At 40.7% G+C, this 21665-nt stretch overlaps 1 long non-coding RNA gene and 1 pseudogene across 1 annotated transcript in view; one reads left to right on the top strand and one right to left on the bottom strand.

Moving 5' to 3' along the window:
- The first annotated feature begins 8749 nt into the window (after positions 1 to 8749).
- On the top strand, positions 8750 to 14734 carry LOC124466299 (annotated as a pseudogene).
- A 79-nt stretch (positions 14735 to 14813) lies between these two features.
- LOC124466295 overlaps positions 14814 to 21665 on the bottom strand; it is a 34331-nt gene continuing 27479 nt past the window's right edge. Inside the window, exon 3 of the long non-coding RNA XR_006955915.1 lies at positions 14814 to 15676. This is a non-coding gene — a long non-coding RNA (uncharacterized LOC124466295). The remainder of the gene's footprint in view (positions 15677 to 21665) is intronic.

Raw genomic sequence — 21665 nt, 5'->3', positions numbered from 1 at the left:
ATCTAGCGCCACCAACTGGTCAAATTTGAACTTGTGTTTACACACGTAACTTTTGAACCGTATGACCGATTTTCAAAAATGAGGTACCGTTGGATTCCCTGGATCGAGACGAGTTCAACGCACACCATGGCGTCAATTTCCGGTTATATAGATTTTCTGCCATTTTGAATTTTGTGAAAAAACGTTTTTTTGCTTCTCCTCCCTCAATTTTTGTCAAATCTTCCCCAGAATTGGCACACATCATCATCAGACCAACCCTCACAGAAGTTATCAAAGGATATTTGATTTTCAAAACCGTTTGTCCGGTACAGCCAATCAAAATTGGCAACAAAGCAACCAAACAGGAAGTTGGATCATATCTCAGCTAATCTTTAAGAAATCAACCCCAAACCTGGTGTGATGACTCGGAACCCTCTTCTGAGGCTGTCCAATGAATTTGGTGTCATGTCATTACTGGGCGTGGCCGCAGGAAGCAAAAATGTGTTTTGGCCAATAACTGTTGATTTGTTTGCCTTTATTAAGTGATTCCTTTGTTTCATGATATCTTGGGACGTCCCGTGTGTGACCCATCATCATTTGTGATAATAGCCGAATTGATGCGGCCGCCATTTTGAATTCGTTGAAAAATGTTTTTTCTCTACTCCTCCTACACATGTTGTCCAATCTTCACCAAATTTCGCAGAGATTATCTTCAGACCAAGCTTCACAAAGGCCATCACATGATTGTTTGATTTTCACAACCGTTTGCCCGGTACAGGCAATCAAAATGTGCAATTAAGCCATCAAACAGGAAGTTGGGTCGTATCTCAGCCAATCTTTGATGGATTCACACCAAACTTGCCGTATGCACTCGGAACCCTGTTCTGAGGATTTCTAAAGTGTTTTATGGGTCATTTGACTGCTTGGCCACCACATTGCTGCGTGCAGCTATATTTATTATTATTACACTTCTTCTGTCATTGGAGTCTATGGCAGCCCCTAGAACCGTATGGTAAAAAGTTGTGAAATTTGGCACACTCATTAAGCACAGCCCCCTCTTTATATTCACCAAGTTTCATGTCTCCCATTGGAGCACTCTAGCGCCACCAACTGGTCAAAGTTGGACTTGTGTTTACACACGTAACTTTTGAACCGTATGACCGATTTTCAAAAATGAGGTACCGTTGGATTCCCTGGATCGAGACGAGTTCAACGCACACCATGGCGTCAATTTCCGGTTATATAGATTTTCTGCCATTTTGAATTTTGTGAAAAAACGTTTTTTTGCTTCTCCTCCCTCAATTTTTGTCAAATCTTCCCCAGAATTGGCACACATCATCATCAGACCAACCCTCACAGAAGTTATCAAAGGATATTTGATTTTCAAAACCGTTTGTCCAGTACAGCCAATCAAAATTGGCAACAAAGCAACCAAACAGGAAGTTGGATCATATCTCGGCTAATCTTTAAGAAATCAACCCCAAACCTGGTGTGATGACTCGGAACCCTCTTCTGAGGCTGTCCAATGAATTTGGTGTCATGTCATTACTGGGCGTGGCCGCAGGAAGCAAAAATGTGTTTTGGCCAATAACTGTTGATTTGTATGCCTTTATTAAGTGATTCCTTTGTTTCATGATATCTTGGGACGTCCCGTGTGTGACCCATCTTTATTTGTGATAATAGCCGAATTGATGCGGCCGCCATTTTGAATTCATTGAAAAATGTTTTTTCTCTACTCCTCCTACACATGTTGTCCAATCTTCACCAAATTTCGCAGAGATTATCTTCAGACCAAGCCTCACAAAGGCCATCACATGATTGTTTGATTTTCACAACCGTTTGCCCGGTACAGGCAATCAAAATATGCAATTAAGCCATCAAACAGGAAGTTGGGTCGTATCTCAGCAAATCTTTGGATTCACACCAAACTTGCTGCATGCACTCGGAACCCTGTTCTGAGGATTTCTAAAGTGTTTTATGGGTCATTTGACTGCTTGGCCACCACATTGCTGCTTGCAGCTATATTTATTATTATTATTCTTCTTAGGACTGGGTGTCTATGGCAGCCCCCATAAGCGCATGGTCGAAAGTTGTGAAATTTGGCACACTCATTGGGGACAGTCCCCTGGTCCAATTCACAAAGTTTCATGTCCCATACTTGGGCACTCTAGCGCCACCAACGGGTCAAAGTTGGAGTTGTGTTTACACACGCAACTTTTGAATCGTATGTCCTATTTTCAAAAATGAGGTACCATTGGATTCCCTGGATCAAACCGAGTGCAATGCACACCATGGCGTCAATTTCCGGTTATATAGATTTTCCGCTATTTCCGGTTTTATCAAAAACCTTTGAAAGCCTACTCCTCCTACAATCTTTGTCAAATCTTCTTCAAAATTACCAGATATGCTCTTCAGACCAAGCCGCACAAAAGTCATGGTAGAGCATTTTGATCCCCACAACCATTTGTCCGTGACAGCAAAACAAAATCAGCAGAAAAGCCACCAAACAGGAAGTGAAGTCATATCTCAGCAGTTCTTTGAGGCAGTGACACCAAATTTGGTATGCCTACTCGGAACCTTATTCTGAGTATATCCTCCAAAGATTGTGTCATGTGACTAAAAGGGGGCGTGGCCGGACGCATAAACGTGTTTTGGCTAATAACTGTTGAAGTGTTTACCTTAATAAAGTAATTTCTTTGTCTGTTGATGTCTTGTGAGATATCAAACTTGATCATTGATAATATTTCATAACAACCGAATTGACGTGGCCGCCATTTTGGATTTAATGGAAAAGTGTCAAAACCTTTTGCATGCCCCAAATTCTGTCCAATGTTTACTAAATTTGGCACATATGATTTTCAGACCAAGCTTCACACAGGTGTTAGATGGATTTTCCATTTTCGAAACCGTTTGTTCGGTAGAGACATCAAGGGCGGCGGCGAAGCCGCAAAAGACACGTGAGAGCGTAACTCAGCAACCATTTGTGCGATTGTCACCAGACTTGGGTTCCATCATTCCAACGAGGAGCAGAGGAGGCCTGTGGTGTTATACCAGAAAAAAAACACTTTGAACACTCACTACTTTGGAACGCAAACAGATATTTCAACCAAACGTGGTGTGTTGCATGAGTGCAACAGGTTGTTGTGACTTAACTGTTGCGCAAGTGCTATGGAGGCCATGTCCTGCTCTGGACTGCTTGGCCCCTCCATTGCTGCTTGCAGCTATATTTATTATTATTATTATTATACATCTTCTTCTGCCATGGGAGTCTATGGCAGCCCCTAGAACCAAATAGTCATAAGTTTTGAATTTTGGCACACTATTTGGGACCAGTCCCCTCATCAATTTCACCAACTTTCATGTCTCCCATTCCAACCATCTAGTGCCACCAATGGGTCAAAGTTGAAGGTGTGTTAACACACGTTACTTTTGAACCATATACCCCATTGTCTAAAATGAGGTATCGTTGGATTCCCTGGATCAAGACGAGTTCAACGCACTCTATGACATCATACCCAATTCATAGATTCTCCGCCATTTTGAACGTAAAGAAAAAGCGTTTTTTCGCTACTCCTCCTACAATTCTTGTTGAATCTTCTTCATAATTGCCACAGATGATCTTCAGACCAATCCTCATAGAAACTATCCCCTGGAGCTTTAATTTTCGCAACCGTTTGTTAGTTACAGCCACATCAAATTTATGTGGCTGAATTGATGTGGCCGCCATTTTGAATATAACGTTTTTTCGCTACCTCTCCTATAAGGTTTGTCTAATCTTCACCAAATTTGGCACAGATCATCTTCAGACCAAGCCACACACAAGAAATCACATGTTTTTTTGATTATCTAAACCTTTTGACTGGAACAGACAAACAAAGTCGTCAACCAAGCCACCATAAAAGAAGTGAGGTCATATCTCAGCACCTCTTTACTGCATTGACACCAAATTTGGTATAGGGACTAGGGACACTGTTCTAAAGAGGTCCAAAATAGGTCATGCCATTTCACCTCTAGGTGGCGCTGCAATCAGCAAAAATTTGGCACCATTTATCTTCAGATCAAGCCTCACAAAAGACATCACATGTTTTTTTGATTTTCTACACTTTTTGACTGGAACAGCCAATCAAAGTCATCAGCCAATCAAAGTCGTCAACCAAGCCACCATAAAAGAAGTGAGGTCATATCTCAGCACCTCTTTACTGCATTGACAACAAATTTGGTATAGGGACGAGGGACCCTGTTCTAAAGAAGTCCAAAATAGGTCATGCCATTTCACCTCTAGGTGGCGCTGCAATAGGCAAAAATTTGGCACCATTTATCTTCAGACCAAGCCTCACAAAAGACATCACATGGCGTTTTGATTTCTGCAACCGTTTGTTAGTTACAGCCAATCAAATTGAGCAACTGATCCGGAAAACGGGAAGTGAGGTAATATCTTAGCCAAGCTTTGATGCATTGACTCCAAACTTGGTGTATGGACTCAAGGCCCTCTTGTTAAGAGGTTTGAGACAGGTAGTGTCATTTGACCTCTAGGGGGCATTACAATAGGTAGGATTGTGTTTTGACCAATAACTGTTGATTTGTTTGGCGTATTTAAGTCATTCCTATAGCTGTGTCTACTACCGCGCACTTGTGCACTTAGAGCACTGACTTTCAGTGCTTAGGGCGCTTCACTCACAAAACCAGAAGAATTCAGTGCACTGAAAGTACTCGGATGGCGCACTGCAAACGGTCCAAAAAAACTGTGTACAACAATGGACACTACTCGCCCTAAACTGGCGCAATCTTGGCTACGTAGCGGAAAAGGAGGAGCCCTTTCGGCAGCTTTTTCCACTTGAGTGGAGAAGCGCGTTCATTTTGGCAGGTTTTGCGGGTGTGGCGAGCAGATTTGCGTCCGTCACTTCCACCAAGTGTTTATCGTAAGTGTTCCATTTGAGACAGCACTTATCAGCGACGGAGTGCACTGAATATGTAAGTGCACTGTTTTCCAGGGCACTGTATTGCAGTGTACTTCATAAAGTGCGCGGTAGTAGACACAGCCTATGTCTCGTGATATCTTAGGAGATCCCGCGTCTGATGCATGTTAACGCGTGATACCAGATGAATTGATGAGGCCGCCATTTTGAATGAATGAATAAAACTTTTTTCCTTGCTCCTACACAATGTATCCAATATTCACCAGATTTGGCACAGATTATCTTCAGACCACAATCACCTTGCCATGTAAAAATATGACTGAATTACAGCTGTTTAAACTTGGGCCAAATCTGACCATGCGTGCCACAGGAGAAACGGCTTCCTTTTTGTATTCAGTAACTTTACACAGCAATTCCCAGCGCTGACAATGGCTCACTGGGATAAGACGGGCTCCGTTGAAGTGCAAGGTCGTAGGTTTGAATCCAGCCAAAGTCTCAGGCATGTCATGATACTGGTTTATGTGTTTAGTGAAGCCAGGTATGCGACAGTAGCTGTCGAGCAGTATAATCATAATGGCCACGATAATGTTTAATTCTCAGGGGATTTATACTCATGAAGAGTCTGATTTATTGTGCTTTGTAAATATAGTGAATCTACATCTAGCCAGTGCATCGGATTTCTTGCATCATAACTTCTGAACAGATTTGTCATAAATCACATTATTGGTCTCTTCTGATTTTACGTGGCATACCAAGTCGAAATATATCACATTGTCCCGTTTCCACCATTTTGGGCGTCGGCCATTTGGAATTTTCACAAAAACATACTTTTTTGAACTCCTCGTTCGCCGTTGCTTTTATTTTCATGGACAAGTAATGAAATCATTTTCAGATTACAATCACCTTGATTTGTCAAAATATGACTGAATTACAGCTTTTTATACTTGGGTCAAATCTAACAACGCTTCCCACAGGAAAAACGGCTTACTTTTTTTTATACAGTAACTGAACACAGTAATTCCTAGCACTGAGAATAGCTCACTGGGATAAGACGGGTTCAGACGTTGACTCTGAAGTGCAAGGTCATAGGTTTGAATCCAGCCACAGTCATCACGTATATCATGATACTTGTTTATCTGTTTAGTGAAGCCAGGTATGCCACAATAGCTGTCTAACAGTATTATCATAATGGTAATGATAATGTTTCAATCTCAGGGGATCTATACTTAAGAAGAGTCAGATTTATTGTGCTTTACAGATATGTGTCCTCTAACCTCTAGGGGGGCGATCCCATGTCTGACACATGTTAACTTGTGATGACAGCCAAATTGATGCCGCCATTTTGAATTAACTAATAAAACGTTTTTGTCCTACTCCTGCTACAAAATGTATCAAATATTCACCAACTCTAACAAAGATTATCTTCAGACCACAATCACATTGACATATCAAAATAGGACTGAATTACAGCTGTTTAAACTTGGGACAAGTCTGACAACCGCTTGCCACAGGAAAAATTCCTTATATTTTTACGCAGTCACTGAAATATGATTTCCAGCACTGAGAATAGCTCACTAGGATAAATTGGTGTCCTGTCAACGTCAGAGGTTCAAATCCAGCCAAAGCTGACAGGCTTGTCATGTCTCTGATTCTCTATTTAGCGAGACTATAAGCCACTGCAAAGAAAGCCAGGTGATCCGCAGTCACTAGATGTCGAAAGTTTCTTCTGGGTCATCTGACCTGCTTGGCCACCACATTGCTGCTTGCAGCTATATTTCATTATGATTTCTTCAAACTTCAAAAAACGGTAATTCAAGCCATTAATGGCTTTTAGGATGTCTGCATTTGATACTGTTAAATCTTCTTCGTGCAGATCTACTTGGGATTTGGGCTTTTCAAGGGCGTATGAGGTAGAGGTGTACATAAACCGGGAAATGAATTTTCATCAGTTATACCCATCATCAAGCCTCCCTTTCTCACATTCTTGGCATCTCTCTTTGACATCTTAGCGCACGTGTGTTGGTATTAGCAAAACTTTGGCTAACAGCGAATAGTTAGCTAGCTAGTTGTTAATTCACTCAAAATGACCAACTTAAGTCTCCTTATTCAGGCAAATTAATTTACTGGAAGCAAGAACAACCGTTCACTCCTTCATTTATCAACAACATAATTTTATTATTCATTTTAAATGACTGGTACTCAGTCGGAATCTCGGAGCTCAGAGTAAAACGTCTGCACAGGTCGCCATCTTGGACTAACCCCATATACTAAAATTCTGTTTTGGGATAAATGTACTTAATGCTCGACATCTGGGGCGCTAGAAAAAGCGCCCATCGAAACGCCTACCAACTTGCTGGTGATGGTGATGTGTCGTTCGTGAACGATTCTGAACGAATCCTTACAAGGACTCGGGAGTAACGAGTCCTTTCAAAGAGTGATTCGTTCATTTTCTCGTGGCCGCGAATGGACTGTTCATAGGCTCGTCCAAGTAAACAAAAACGATTTGTTCATTTCCCGACTCGTCTTTCAAGAGTCTTTGGATCATTTTCCACGTGACCTGCATAGGTACTGGTAGCTAGGGGAAACGAACAATTTGTTAATTTCCCGACTCGGTCTTTCTACGAGTCTTTGGATCATTTTTCACGTAACCTGCATAGGCTCTGTACTGGTAGCTAGGGGAAACGAACGATTCGTTAATTTCCCAACTCGGTCTTTCTACAAGTCTTTGGATCATTTTTCACGTGACCTGCATAGGCTCTGTACTGGTAGCTAGGGGAAACGAACGATTCGTTCATTTCCTGACTCTGTCCTTCTACGAGTCTTTGGATCATTTTCCACGTGACCTGCATAGGTACTGGTAGCTAGGGGAAACTAACAATTTGTTAATTTCCCGACTCTGTCTTTCTACGAGTCTTTGGATCATTTTTCATGTGACCTGCATAGGCTCTGTACTGGTAGCTAGGGGAAACGAACGATTCGTTAATTTCCCAACTCGGTCTGTCTACGAGTCTTTGGATCATTTTTCACGTGACCTTCATAGGCTCTGTACTGGTAGTAGGGGAAATGAACAATTCATTAATTTCCCAACTCGGTCTTTCTACGAGTCTTTGGATCATTTTTCACGTGACCTGCATAGGCTTTGTACTGGTAGCTAGGGGAAACGAACGATTCGTTCATTTCCCGACTCCGTCTTTCTACGAGTCTTTGGATCCTTTTTTCACGTGATCCGCATTGTATTTTTTTGTAGAGGAAACAGTTTCCTCATTCCCTTTCGCTGTTTTAGTAAGATGTGAATGATATTCGCTCAAGTTATCATACTGACTGGTTTTGTTATTTTCCCTTTACATTTACACTTACAGTTTAGTGCAGTGTAATTGTTTGCCGTAATAATAAAATGCTAGTGTGATAATAAATGACCAAATCATACAAACTGTCATGATACATTATTTTAATGCAGGAATTTGTTCTAAAATAGTATCTGCTGGTGCACATGCACTAACTCACTTGAGAATTACTATTTCACAGAGAACTCGTACCATGCAGTTTGTGTTCAATTGTATTAGGATGGTTACCGAATTGACTTAATGTTTCACAGCCCCACCTAGAATAATTTTCACCAGCCGCCACTGCCCTAACCCAAGTATTACCTGTTAGCTAGAGGAGAAACCGGCTCCTGTTTTGAACAGGGCTTTTGTTTATGCGGCCTGCCACTCTAACTATGCAGTTAACAGGATGTAAACAACAGACAGGTTAATAACCTGTATGTTGCCAAGCATAATGATATGCTTGCTGTATGAACAGTATATAAACTGGGTGCCAGCCAGATGGCTAAGAATAGGAAATTCCCAACTACAATGAAGAACCTGGCGTTTCTGGTGTGCATGGTGGTTTATACCAACACATGGGCCGGACTCTGTCAGGTTAATGTTGGAGCAACCATACGCTGTTAATTAGCTGTTCCATCAATAATATGTTATTAAATCTCATAAACACTTTCTTTGCTTTTGTAGAGTGCTGTAGTAAACGCAAACAGGCTCCCCAGAAGTTATTCTGGTATGAGCAATGCACACACTGCATACACATCAGTCATGCAGTCATTGTTTGAGTGAACTAGAAGTCTTCTAACTGATGATGTCTGTTCCTAAGATGATCACCGCATGTGGAACGAGATGACAGCAATGGATGAAATCATCCGGGCAAACGAGTACTAAGGTAACGTGGCATTTGCTCTTCTCTTTTAAAGACAATTCTATTCAATTTCTTATCATTCTATATTATTATCTTGACTATATCTTGACTTTAATCTATTTTTCCTTTTAATTGATTCTATTCTTTTCGAAGCTGTTCAGTTCATGGATGACAGCACCAGTCTTCGGGATGGGGATATTGCCGTCTCTATAGGGAGGCGTTCTAGAGCTTACTTCGCTAGGAGCTGCTTGTGGAACAAGTCAGTGGAGGGACTTGTTTACGTACCATATAGGCTCTCCTCTGACTACCGTGAGAGACTGTCATTCAATCCCAATACCTTTCAAGCAAAAGCTGTTAAAACCTCTTGAAAAATAGCCTTAAAATGAGTTAAATACAGTTGGGCTCCCAATGTGAACTCAGTTTGTCAGTATACTTTTGTTCTCTGTCAAGCTTGTACATGGTTCCTCCCAGATGAAATGGACCAACTTGTGATCAAGAGAAGGATGGAGGACTTGGAGGACGGTACCTGCATTCGATTTGTTCCCTGGACTCACCAGAAGGACTACCTTGACATTCAGCCCAAGTCAGGGTGAGAGAATTTACACTTTCAGAAACAAAACATGCTGAGTTGGACCATTTGTGCCAAGGATGCTCAGGTACTGTACAAATCTATACATATCTTCCTGATACAACTCTATTCACTTCATCTTGGTTGGAAATGGATTGCGCTGTACAGAAGCGTGTAAATGTGCAGTTTGAAACCCACAAGTTGATCAACTTAGGACATTGGTTCTTATCATCAGTGTCCAGCTGGTCTCTGTCTATAAAGTGACATCATGTTGCACATTTGCTAACCCCACAATTGTATTCCATAGAAAAGGAACAGGTGCCGTATGTGTGTTGTTATACAGGTGTTGGTCATACCTGGGCCAGAGAGGTGGAAGACAAACCATATCCCTGCTGTTGTTGTGGGACTCACCCTTCTGTTAAGGTCTAGGTTTCTGTTGCTTTCTGACAGATAGTGTGAGGAACTTTGAGAAATTTAAAACGAACAATTCGGACCTTCACATCTATCATGCACTTTGGAATGTGAGTGGAACTTCCATGGGTGGAATCAATGTGAGACACTGTTGCCATCGCCATTCTAATCAAACTTTGTCATCTGTTTTACTTTCCTGAAGGTATGTTTATTCTGAGGATGGAGATCCAACCATAATTCCCAAGAGGAGCAGGAATGTTCAGCTGGGACAGAGAACTAGTCCCAGTCACCTAGACAAGTTAAATATTAACAAGCTCAACGATTGTGGTTGGTGTCAAACATACACCGCGTTCCACATTATTATGCAAATTGTATTTAAGGGCCATAAACATTCATTTTTTGTTTTTTCAATTAAACTCATGGATGGTATTGTGTCTCAGGGCTATTTGGATGATTGAAATCAATCCCAGACACCTGTGATAATTAGTTTGCCAGGTGAGCCCAATTAAAGAAACTACTTAAGAAGGATGTTCCACATTATTAAGCAAGCTACATGTTTCAGGCAAAATGGGGAAGAAAAAGGATCTCTCTGCTGCTGAAAAGCGGCAAATAGTGCAATACCTTGGTCAAGGTATCACAACATTGGATATTTCCAAAAGAATTGCGCGTGATCATCGGACGGTGAAGATATTTGTTACCGATTCACAGCACAAGCGGGTTCGTTCAGACAAAGGCAAAATAAGGAAGATTTCTGCTAAACAAATGCGTAGGGTTAAGAGAGCAGCCACTAACATGCCATTGAATAGCAGCAAACAGGTGTTTGAAGCCGCTGGTGCCTCTGGAGTCTCGCGAACTTCAAGATGTAGGATGCTCAAGAGGTTTGCAAGTGTCCTTAAACCTGTTATTCGGCCACCCCTAAACCAAGCTCACAAGTAAAAAAGGTTACAGTGGGCTCAGGACTACATGAAGACTTTCAAACTGTTTTGTTTAAGGATGAGTGCCGTGCAACCCTTGATGGTCCTGATGGATGGAGTAGTGGATGGTTGGTGAATGGCTACCATGTCCCAACAAGGCTGAGACGTCAAACAAGGAGGTGGCGGAGTCATGTTTTGGGCCTGAATCATGGGGAGACACTGGTAGGCCCCTTCAGGGTCCCTGACGGTGTGAAAATGACCTCGGCAAAGTATGTAGAGTTTCTGACTGACCACTTTCTTCTGTGGTACAAAAAGAAGAACCTTGCCTTCCGTAGCAAAATCATATTCATGCATGACAATGCACCATGTCATGCTGCAAAGAATACCTCTGGGACATTGGCTGCTATGGGCATAAAAGGAGAGAAACTCATGGTGTGGCCCCCATCTTCCCCTGACCTTAACCCTATTGAGAACCTTTGGAGCATCATCAAGCAAAAGATCTATGTGGGTGGAAGGCAGTTCACATCCAAGCAGGTGCTCTGGGAGGCTATTATGGCATCCTGCAAAGACATTAAAGCAGAAACTATCAAAGAACTCACAAGTTCAATGGATGCAAGAATTGTGAAGTTGATATCAAAGAAGGGGTCCTATGTTAACATGTAACTTGACCTGTTAAGATGTTTTTGATTCAAACTTTTCTTGATTTCAGTAAATATGACCTCCTAATGCTGCAAATTCAACAAACAATTTTTTTTTGTTTTTTACAACCTACAGAGTTTCAACAATCTTGAAATTCTGCATTATAATTTGGAACACTACATTTTGAGTTTTTTATTTTTGAAAAAAATACTGTTATCATTAGGAGGTTTGTTCAATAGAATTTGAATTATACTCTAACAGTTGATGACTTGAAAATGATACTGACTGACTGTGCATTACTATTTAGGAAAATCTGAGCAAAGTGTAATTTGCATAATAATGTGGAACGCGGTGTATCTGTCCTTTATGATTACTGTCAGGATACACTGTAATTTACTATTTGCTGTATCAGTAGTTTTACTTGAACAGTTCTACACCCAACATTGTATTGAAGGCTAATATTAAATCTCCAGGGTGTAATTACTGTGTGCTCTCATTCACTCTGTCTCCATCGTTCTTTTTCTGAATCTCTCTCTCTCATTCTCTCCCACTCTCTCAGATGTCTAAAAGGCATCTCAGATGTCTAAGTAAAGGAAACATCCACCAGGCAAACTTTTCTGCCCCCCCACCCACACACACACACACTCCACAATTAAGTAAATTATATGTAAGGATCCTAAGTTATGAAAAAAGTCTTTGAGTACTGTATTACTATTTGAAAACTGTCAATAAAAATATTTTAACACGGCACTTTCCTGGTCATTATTTGTATTTGCTTTGCCAATAATGAAAGAGGGTTGGAGAGAGGGGGCCACTATGGTAAAGTGTTGTCATCCTGTCTTATATCCTTATCTCCAACACTGATCATGAGTGCATGATTATGAGACATTATCATGCTATCCAATAAAAAATATTAAAATATAAAATTTGATTGGAATCCCGTAATAATCCATGGTATAGACTGCTGAAGATGCTGATTCTGACTTCAACACATTTCAGAAAAAATATTTGTTTACCCTTCATCATCCAAAACAGTGTCTTGCCTGATGACCAGCAGATCTCAAAATAGTATCTGCTGAGTTTGGCTCCAACCTAGACTGACTAACACCTCAGGATGGATGTATCATCCCCCAAAGTGCTGAACATTACAGGTGTTTAAAGAAGCAGCTACAGAACTATCAGAGACAAGGTTTTGTTCAGTGATTCACCTTCGTAAACGCATCCAATCCGGGTAAGGCACATTGGTGGAGGGAGGTATATAGCTGAAGGACAGAGAGGAGGATGAGATGGGTGTTTGGGTGCCGTGTCAGGTCACAGGTCAGTATCTCATCCTTGATTGATTCCTATTTTGAACCAGAGATGATCTCCACTGTGATATTGCTGGGCATCCTTGTGGGGTTGCTGAGCCATGCGGATTCCTTTCCTACTATCAGAGGGAAAATGTGGTTTCTGAGAAGACATTCTGGTAATTCTTTTGGAGAAACTTTGTATTTTTTACCCATCTCAGAGACTTGATCACTAATGGTGTTCCCTTTTGTCTGGATCAGAGGAGATAGGTCACGAGGACATGAACGCAATGGACAAGATCTTGGCAACCAATGGAAGTAAGAACTTTCTAGTGTTGGCTTGAGGTAGCTTCTATGTTTATAATTAATGTTTTGAACCCCTGAATGTTTCATCTGGCCAGGACTGGGCCAACCCAGAGGGATGTTTTTCAAGGAAGGAGATATTGCAAAAACGTTCATATTACGTAGTGCCCTATCCTGCCGTGAAAACACCTACTTGTGGCCAAAATCAGTTGACGGAAATGTGTATGTTCCCTACATCATCTCTCACCAATACGGCAAGTATCTCACTTTTGTCAAAATTTGATGAACACACACATTATCTTTATTTGAAGCTTTAAGCTTAGCAAGGCTGACTAGCCTTGATGGTCAATCACAACAGGCATTGCTCAAGGCGTTGCTCAAACTAACATGTTTTCATGTTACAGATGATATGGATAGAATAACCATAGAGACAGGGATGCAGGACATCTCCTCTAAAACATGTGTGAAGTTCATTCCACGTACCCACCAGCAGAGTTATCTTGATATTCAGTCCAGATTTGGGTGAGTGAGTGAGTGTTGGTGTCACATAAACCCAAAGCCTCCATTTTCAGGTGTTAAGGCAGACCGATTAAGAACCAATGTGTTTCTAATCAAGGAATCTCCCCCACATGTTCCGTTAAGTTGCTGGTCATACTTGGGGCAGACCGGGGGCAGCCAGCTCCTCTCCTTGCAGTCTCCATTCTGCATGTGGTCCGGCGTGGCCTCCCACGAACTCATGCACGCCCTGGGCTTCGTGCATGAGCAGTCCCGCTCTGACCGTGATCGTCATGTCACCATCCTGTGGGAAAACATCCTGCAAGGTCAGGGTCCTGTGCATCTGATATAAGTATACTACACACACACATCTGCTGTATTCATTGTTTAATTATCATTGTTAAATGTTTTATATATTTGTAAATATATAATATATGGATCAGATTCACGTACAGTATGTAGATGTCTCCCGTTTTGCTAAAAGGACATCACATGTGGAGGAAATGCTAAGCTTGGTCCTCTGGTGTTTTCTCAGGTCAGGCTCACAACTTTAAGAAGTATGACACAAACAACCTCAATACAGCATATGACTATGGCTCCGTCATGCATTATGGAAGGTAAGAGATTCTACCTTCAAGTAAACAAGTTTACTGGTTGGCATTGGTTTTCACTTGTGTGAACTTGGGTGGAGTACCCAAGCTGTATGTGTTTTGTGGGGCAGGTACGCATTCTCAGAGAACGGTGAGCCAACAATTATACCGAAACCTGACCCTCAGACTCCTATTGGCCAGAGAGATGGACCCAGCCCCTTGGACATACACAAAATAAACATATTGTATGACTGCGGTAGGTTAACTCTTAAGGTCTCATTGTGTCTGCAGCTCCAGTAATTATTTACAAAAACCTTTTAAAGTATGTTCATTATTTTTTATTGTCCACTAGGTGGCCAAGTCTGATGAAGATCAACACAAGCTCAACAATCCATGTTTAAAGTAATGAAGGATCCAGGTTTATCTAATGTGCACTGAAAGATGAGATAATGTGATTATGGAAATTAAAGGTGTGTTTTGATAGGAAGCATGGTCAGTTAAAGTGATGAGACGAGCAGACGGTGTGAAAGTCTGTACTTAAGGTGCTGGGCTGTTGGAAAATATATTCTGTTGGTAAAATCAATCACCTTTATACAAAAAAGCACAGTTGCAAATACCAGTGTTAACCAAAATGCTGTACCCAAAGAACAAAATGAGTCTATGAGCACCAACAAAAAGACATACTTTAAACATGAATCTCTCTACACAAGACAAGACTGTTGTAATGCTGCATCACTTATTCAGATTCATAGGCCAAACAAAAGAAGTGCGTCTTGACAAGATACTTCAACCATAACTTAACGACAGCAGTAGAACTATACTGAAAGGATCAGTACACTGGATCTACTCTGTGCAGGCAGAGTGATCCTCTCCATCTAAGACAATCTTATCATCCCTTACAGCTCCCCTGTGCTAGACTGGGAGGGTTAACCACAGATACCTTATCCTATTCACCTATCTGCCTTGTTGAAAAGGAAGGCACACATTAGAAGAAAATGCATTTGTCTCTCATTTCTGTCACGCTTAATTTAAAGTCCATAACATACCTACACTCCGACACTCGTATTTCTTAATGTCAAATATGTATTTTCAAACATATAATTAGTGATATCATGATTCTCCTGGAAAGAATGAGAACTTTAAATAACAGCATGTCAAAGAAACAATAACTGGTTATCCAACTGTCTAGCTTTCATTGACCAATTCTGACAAGTCTCTTGATCTGTGGCCTTCTCTTGACCGTTCCCAGTCCTGTATGGGCAGCTGTTAGTGTGTACTTTTGCGCTGGAAGGTCATTCGAGTGGACAGCCGCGCCCTTCCTCTGCGTCGCCTCTTCCTGCGGATCCTTGCTGTAACTTTCTGTTTCTCACTGTCTAAGGTGAGTAAGCTGCGAAGGAAGTTGAAGGACAGGTAAAGGGACAAATAGGTGAGGAAAATGTAGCAGGACAACAGTATGACCATTATGGCGAGACAAAATCAATTATAAGGTGTTCCCATGTGATGTGGGTTAGCTGTTGGAGTAGTATATCCTCAAACAATGCACACATGACAGACACTGCACATGTCTACAAGGCATCCACAAACAAAGGGTGACGCATCTTCAAAGGTAAATCAATGAGAATTTGAGGGTCCTTTAGTGTATCCGTTAAATGGGTAAATGGGTTCTCTCAGAAACATTGTAAAGAAGAATTGTCCTTTTTGTCCTTTTTCTCATGAGAGAGGCATGTTTGTATTGTCATCCATATTGACAATTTTCATTATCATACATGCATGAAAATCTGCTCCATTGACAAAGAAACTCCTTATTTGCAACCTGTGAATTTGAACTGGTCTAACTAGCATACTCCATACAGGTAGTAATCCAATCGCACTGCTCCACTCACTGCATCCCGCTCTTGCTCCTTTTTAATAGGCTTAAAGTAGATTAATGTCTCTGATGCAACCACAAACAAAGCAATTGCAGGCTATATGACAACCATTATTTTAAACCATGAATAGGCTACAGTATATTGTGAGCATTGGTCCTGAGTGTAAAAAAAAAAAACTTCTGAGTCGACGATCACGCCGGCCTGATCAGGGGGGTATTCCAGGTAGCGGGTTTAGTGAAGACTTTGAGTTGTTTAAGCCTGGAAAGAGGTTTATTCCAAGGTTCCCGTTCCAGAAAGAGGGGTAACGAAACCTTTTGGTAAGTTTCCATGGTGACTTACTCCGTGAAACTAACCTGCTCGCTAGCAGGTTTTCCATGCCAAACTCTGCGTTTCTACCTATTAGTGATGTGTCGTTCGTGAACGATTCTGAACGAATCCTTACAAGGACTCGGGAGTAACAAGTCCTCTCAAGGAGTGATTCGTTCATTTTCTCGTGGCCGCGCATCGGGACTGTTGCATAGGCTTGTCCATGTAAACAGAAATGATTTGTTCATTTCCCAACTTGGTCTTTGGATCATTTTTCACGTGACATGCATAGGCTCTGTACTTGTAGCTAGAGCCGACTCGGTCTTTCTACGAGTCTTTCGATAATTTTTCACTTGACCTGCATGCATTGGCTCTGTACTGGTAGCTAGAGGAAACGAACGATTCGTTCATTTCCCGACTCGGTCTTTCTACGAGTCTTTGGATCCTTTTTTCACGTGACCCGCATTTTATTTTTTAGTAGAGGAAACAGTTTCCTCATTCCCTTTCGTGTGGCCGCTGTTTTAGTAAGACGTGAAAGATATTCGCTCAAGTCATCATACTGACTGGTTTTGTTATTTTCACTTTACATTTACACTTAGAGTTTAGTGCAGTGTAATTGTTTGCCGTGATAATGAAATGCTAGTGTGATAATAAATGACCAAATCATACAAACTGTCATGACACATTATTTTAATGCAGGAATTTCTTTTAAAATACTATCTGCTGGTGCACATGTCATGCACTAACCTACAGAATATGATACGTGTTAGAAAGCAAGAGGTGAGGAGGAAGGAGTAGGACAAGCCAGAGATGAGGAGAAGGTTTCAGGAGATCGAGAATCCACAGAGCAATGCTTCACAATTTCTTTTATAGCCAAGAACAACTACAATCACACCACAATCTTGACCCTTACTTATCAACATGACTAGCAATACTTCAGTAAGTTACACAATGATGTGTGAGAGCCATCAAGTTAAGACTCCATCCAGTAACTCCATATTTTACCATATGAGAGGTGGGGGAAGGTTGATAGCCTTACAAGATCAGCCTTTATTATTCTGCCCCAAGAATGCCATCTCTTGGTCAAAATAGAAATTCCGAAAATTCTACAATTAATTTTCATGTAGGTTATTTTTCCTACTATTAACATCACCTGTGACCATGCATCCTCCTGTAACTGGTGTTCCAGTAAATCTTTTTCAAGATTAGCCTTTATTCTTTAACCCTAAATAGGCCTACACCATCTCTTGGTCAGTTTTTGACACTTTCTTCATGAGATGCAGTTTGTACAACTCATTTACGTGTAACTGGGAATGAGATTGCATTCAATTTCACAGTTCCACATGTATAATTTACATGCCATTAAATGAACATCTCACTATATACAGCATCCATGCTGTTGTCAGAATGTGCAAATCGTTTTTATATTCATTATTCTCATAATGTCAGTGTAACTGACAATTCCACACAAGCCTGTAAATAAAAGTACATGGAGAGAGAACTAGCTACCATACATAATTCTCTACATCCATTTATGCGGCAGCATTCATTAATGTCTCTTCGTCATCTTAATCATCATCATCATCCTTTTGATGAAAAACATTCTGTTGGTGGAAACTGCACCTACAATTAAATAGGCACCAATTGATATTTACACTTTGTATCATGTCGACGAAAACCATGGGGACGTCGAGGCTACAATCACAAGCGTATAGCCTAAGCAAAATATGCAATAGTACATGTTCCAAGTATGTTTTTATATTTAATAAAACATTGAACAAGCGATTTTCTTAAGTCCACCAACTTTTTTTTATATTAATAGACAGTGGGGTTAAATGTTCAATGTATGGACTGGCTATTGCCTTCAAATGCATTGACTCGGCAGCAATAGTCTCCCACGCCACTTGTATACGCGGCTACAGCCTTGTTGCTTTTTTCCGGAATATGTGCTCAACCATAAACACGAAAAAAAAGAAGTTTGGTGAAGTAGGACAACGTTTTTTTGTCGTCATTTTCAATGGTGGATCCTAGTATTGGAGCTCCATTGATGTTGGCTTTTAATAGTTCTCATGCCCGCGCTTAACTCTGAGTAGACGTACTCCGAGTTGCGTTAACAAATTCATATAAGTTTTTCTGGAACCAGTTTTCAGAGTTTCCCATTTTACAGTAACTCAACTCAGAGTTCAGGGTTAATCTTAGAGTTTGTTAAACCCGCTACCTGCAAAACTATCTGTCAAAAGTGCGGTCTTGTAACTACATACTAGTTTTTAATTGAATAGACCAAGTAAAAACAAAGATATGATCATTTCAATTCCATGAAATAGGTGCGTCAAATTATGAGTCTTTTATGCGCGCGTTGCATTTATTTGAATATCTTTATTGTTTTTTGTCATAAAACTGAACGGAGAAAAACGTGTGAATCTGCTGACTCAGATCTATAGGATGTACATTTTAGGGAGATGAGAAAGAGCAGTCTAAAACAAAGGGGATTAGGGCTATTATTACTAGTTTTCTGAGTATTTGGAGTAGTTTTGGGGAGATGTTGAGTAGTTTATGAATACATTTGGAGTTATTTGGGTGAAAATGAGGCGGACACGATGTCCAACATGCCGTCGACTTGTTATTTCAACATAGAGACGACGGAAGTATGTGCGCTCGAGGACCCAGATTTTGTTGTTGACAACGAGAGGTGAGAAACACATTTACTGCCTTAGTTTATCTTATTATATTATTCTGTTCTACCTCACTGTAGTACAAATGCCTTAGAACATTCAGATTTTTTAACCTTTTACATGTTTTATTGACATACAGAGAATAAAGAGCCATTGCCACTGAGGTCAAAAAGAAAGTCATACATGAGCCAATGCTGACATCAAGTGAAAAAAAAAGGTACCTCACCCCATAAAAGTAAGTTCAAGGCCTGTGATGTAGCCCTCTGTCTCATATTGTGGACAGAAACTGTTTTGAGGAGTGGCACCAGTGGCGATTTTAGACCCTTTTTAGGGGTGCTCAAGCAAATTTAATCTCAGCAAAAATAATAATACAAAAATTACAATTATTATTGTTTATTATCATTTGATGCTGGTAGTTCATGAAGAAAAGGACATCCTTAGTTTTTTCATTCATTCAATATTTTTTAATAATACTACATACATGTATTAATTGTTGTCCAGTGAAATTAGGGATTTATATTAGCAAGGGGGTTTAGCACTTTTGCAAAGCCTGTATTCATGCCACATTCTCATTGGGTGCTGAGCACCCTAAAAGTCTGATCCTAAAATCGCCCCTGAGTGGCACAAAAAAAAAAAAAAAAAAAAACCTGCTTCCTTTATATGTTCACATATGCAACTTGTGCTTCAATTTCAAACTTTTGAAATGCTTGGTTGAACATGTGTGTGTGTTTTATAGTAAAAAAAACTATAATTTTCCCATACGGAGCTTGTGTTTTTTTGTGTGTGTCTGGGTCCAGTATGTTGATAAAGTATGCCAAAGTGAAAAACGTTGTTAACAGGTCATGTAGTTGAGATTTTGCTGAAAAAAAAGATACCAAACATTGGTATGGTAAACATTTCTTTATGTAGTATATCAAGGCCAAATCAAAGGTACCAAAAAACAGCCAAAATAGCCGAGTTGGATACAGTGCCGCCGCTCCCATAACGCGCACTACACGCTGTGCGTAGGGCACCAAGTCCTGAGGGGGCACCAAAAAATTGCCAACTGAAAAAACATCCAATAGTTATTATAATTATAATGCTGATATTATTTCAGTAGGCCTATATAAATATTAGGCACTTATTAGGCACGTTAATTACAAAACAAGAGATATAGCCTATTTAAATGCTCAAAAAACGTTGAGATGGTGCCTCAACTTCCCAAGATCGCCGTGGGTGCCCTTTCCTATCTCAGAGGCCTGACAAACTTTGTCAGTAGGCTAGGTCAACTTTTCGAAAATGGCCTCAAAAAGACAGGGGCAGAAAAAACTAAGAGAAAGAAACTGCGAGATGATGCCCGTGCATCACTTTCAGGTTGGTCCATGTTTAATAATTGTTAAATAAGGGTTATGTGCTGCTAATTTAATGGTTAGCCTATACATACACCTCAAACTAGCTGACGTTAATCAGGGCTCTACGCTAATGTTTCCACCAAGGAGTACATGTGCTCCTAAATGAAAACATTTAGGAGCACACAAAAAATGTAGGAGCAGTGTTTTGTTTTGTTTTTCTGCCTACACTTCATGCCGAGTGTAGGGAAAAAGTTGAGGAAGAGACTTATTTTGCTACTAATACAGGTCTGTGGTCTATCGTCTTGTAGGAGACATGAAATGCTGTTTTTGGATGCTTTTATATTGGCCTTAGTGATTCCCTAATACTGTATCTGAAGTATCTTTCCCGAAATTCAGCCTTGGTGCATAGTTACAGCCACTACGAGCAGTTCCTCAATGAGCTTTCCTCAAAACGCGCTGTTTCTGTGTCTGTAGCTTTAAATGCTAATGAGGAGGAGAGGGGCGGCAACATGCGCTAATGTTTACAACGGATGTATCGCAATGGCTCGTAGCCCCCGTTGCTGTAAGATGCCTCGAATTTGCCCATTCTCATCTGATCACCCTGGTTTGCAGAAGTGCACACTCATAATCATTGCAATGAGGGGAAAGGCGGATATCGCTTACGCCATAACGCCAACAGCATAACGGTTATCCAAATAACAAAGACGTGTATAACACTGGCGTTACAGCGTTTGTATTCACACACACACTTGATGCCATTTATCTTTACATTAGCAACAGTAACTCAGCTGCAGAGCTAATGTTACAGCCACATTCTAAGGGTAGCAAGCTAGGTAACCATATACAGTTAAGCAACAAAATGATATAGCTTTAGTTAACTTACTTGTCCAAGGTTTGTAGCTTGACCAAGGAGATTTAGTAATGATCCAGAATTTAATTTCAGCAAGGCCAGCTTTGTATTGTCCCAAGTTGTGGAAACAGTTATCGCTGAAATGTTTGGCGCAGACATGCAAAACATTGGGAAGTAGTGTCGGCGCATTTCCAGCGAAAATAAAATTGAGATATTGGTTGTGCAGAGGCTCGGATGAAGGAACAAAAAAAAGATTTGTGCTGGCATTTGTACATCCAAGCACTGAGCAACTGTTGTGCTTTGTTTGTTTGCTCGCCATGATGTCTCTCCAGGAAAAACCGATATCGCA

Source organism: Hypomesus transpacificus, unplaced genomic scaffold, assembly GCF_021917145.1.
Source record: "Hypomesus transpacificus isolate Combined female unplaced genomic scaffold, fHypTra1 scaffold_90, whole genome shotgun sequence".
NCBI classification, from domain to species: domain Eukaryota; kingdom Metazoa; phylum Chordata; class Actinopteri; order Osmeriformes; family Osmeridae; genus Hypomesus; species Hypomesus transpacificus.
Note: the sequence above shows the minus strand (reverse complement) of the source record. Positions and strands in the feature narration are given on the sequence as shown.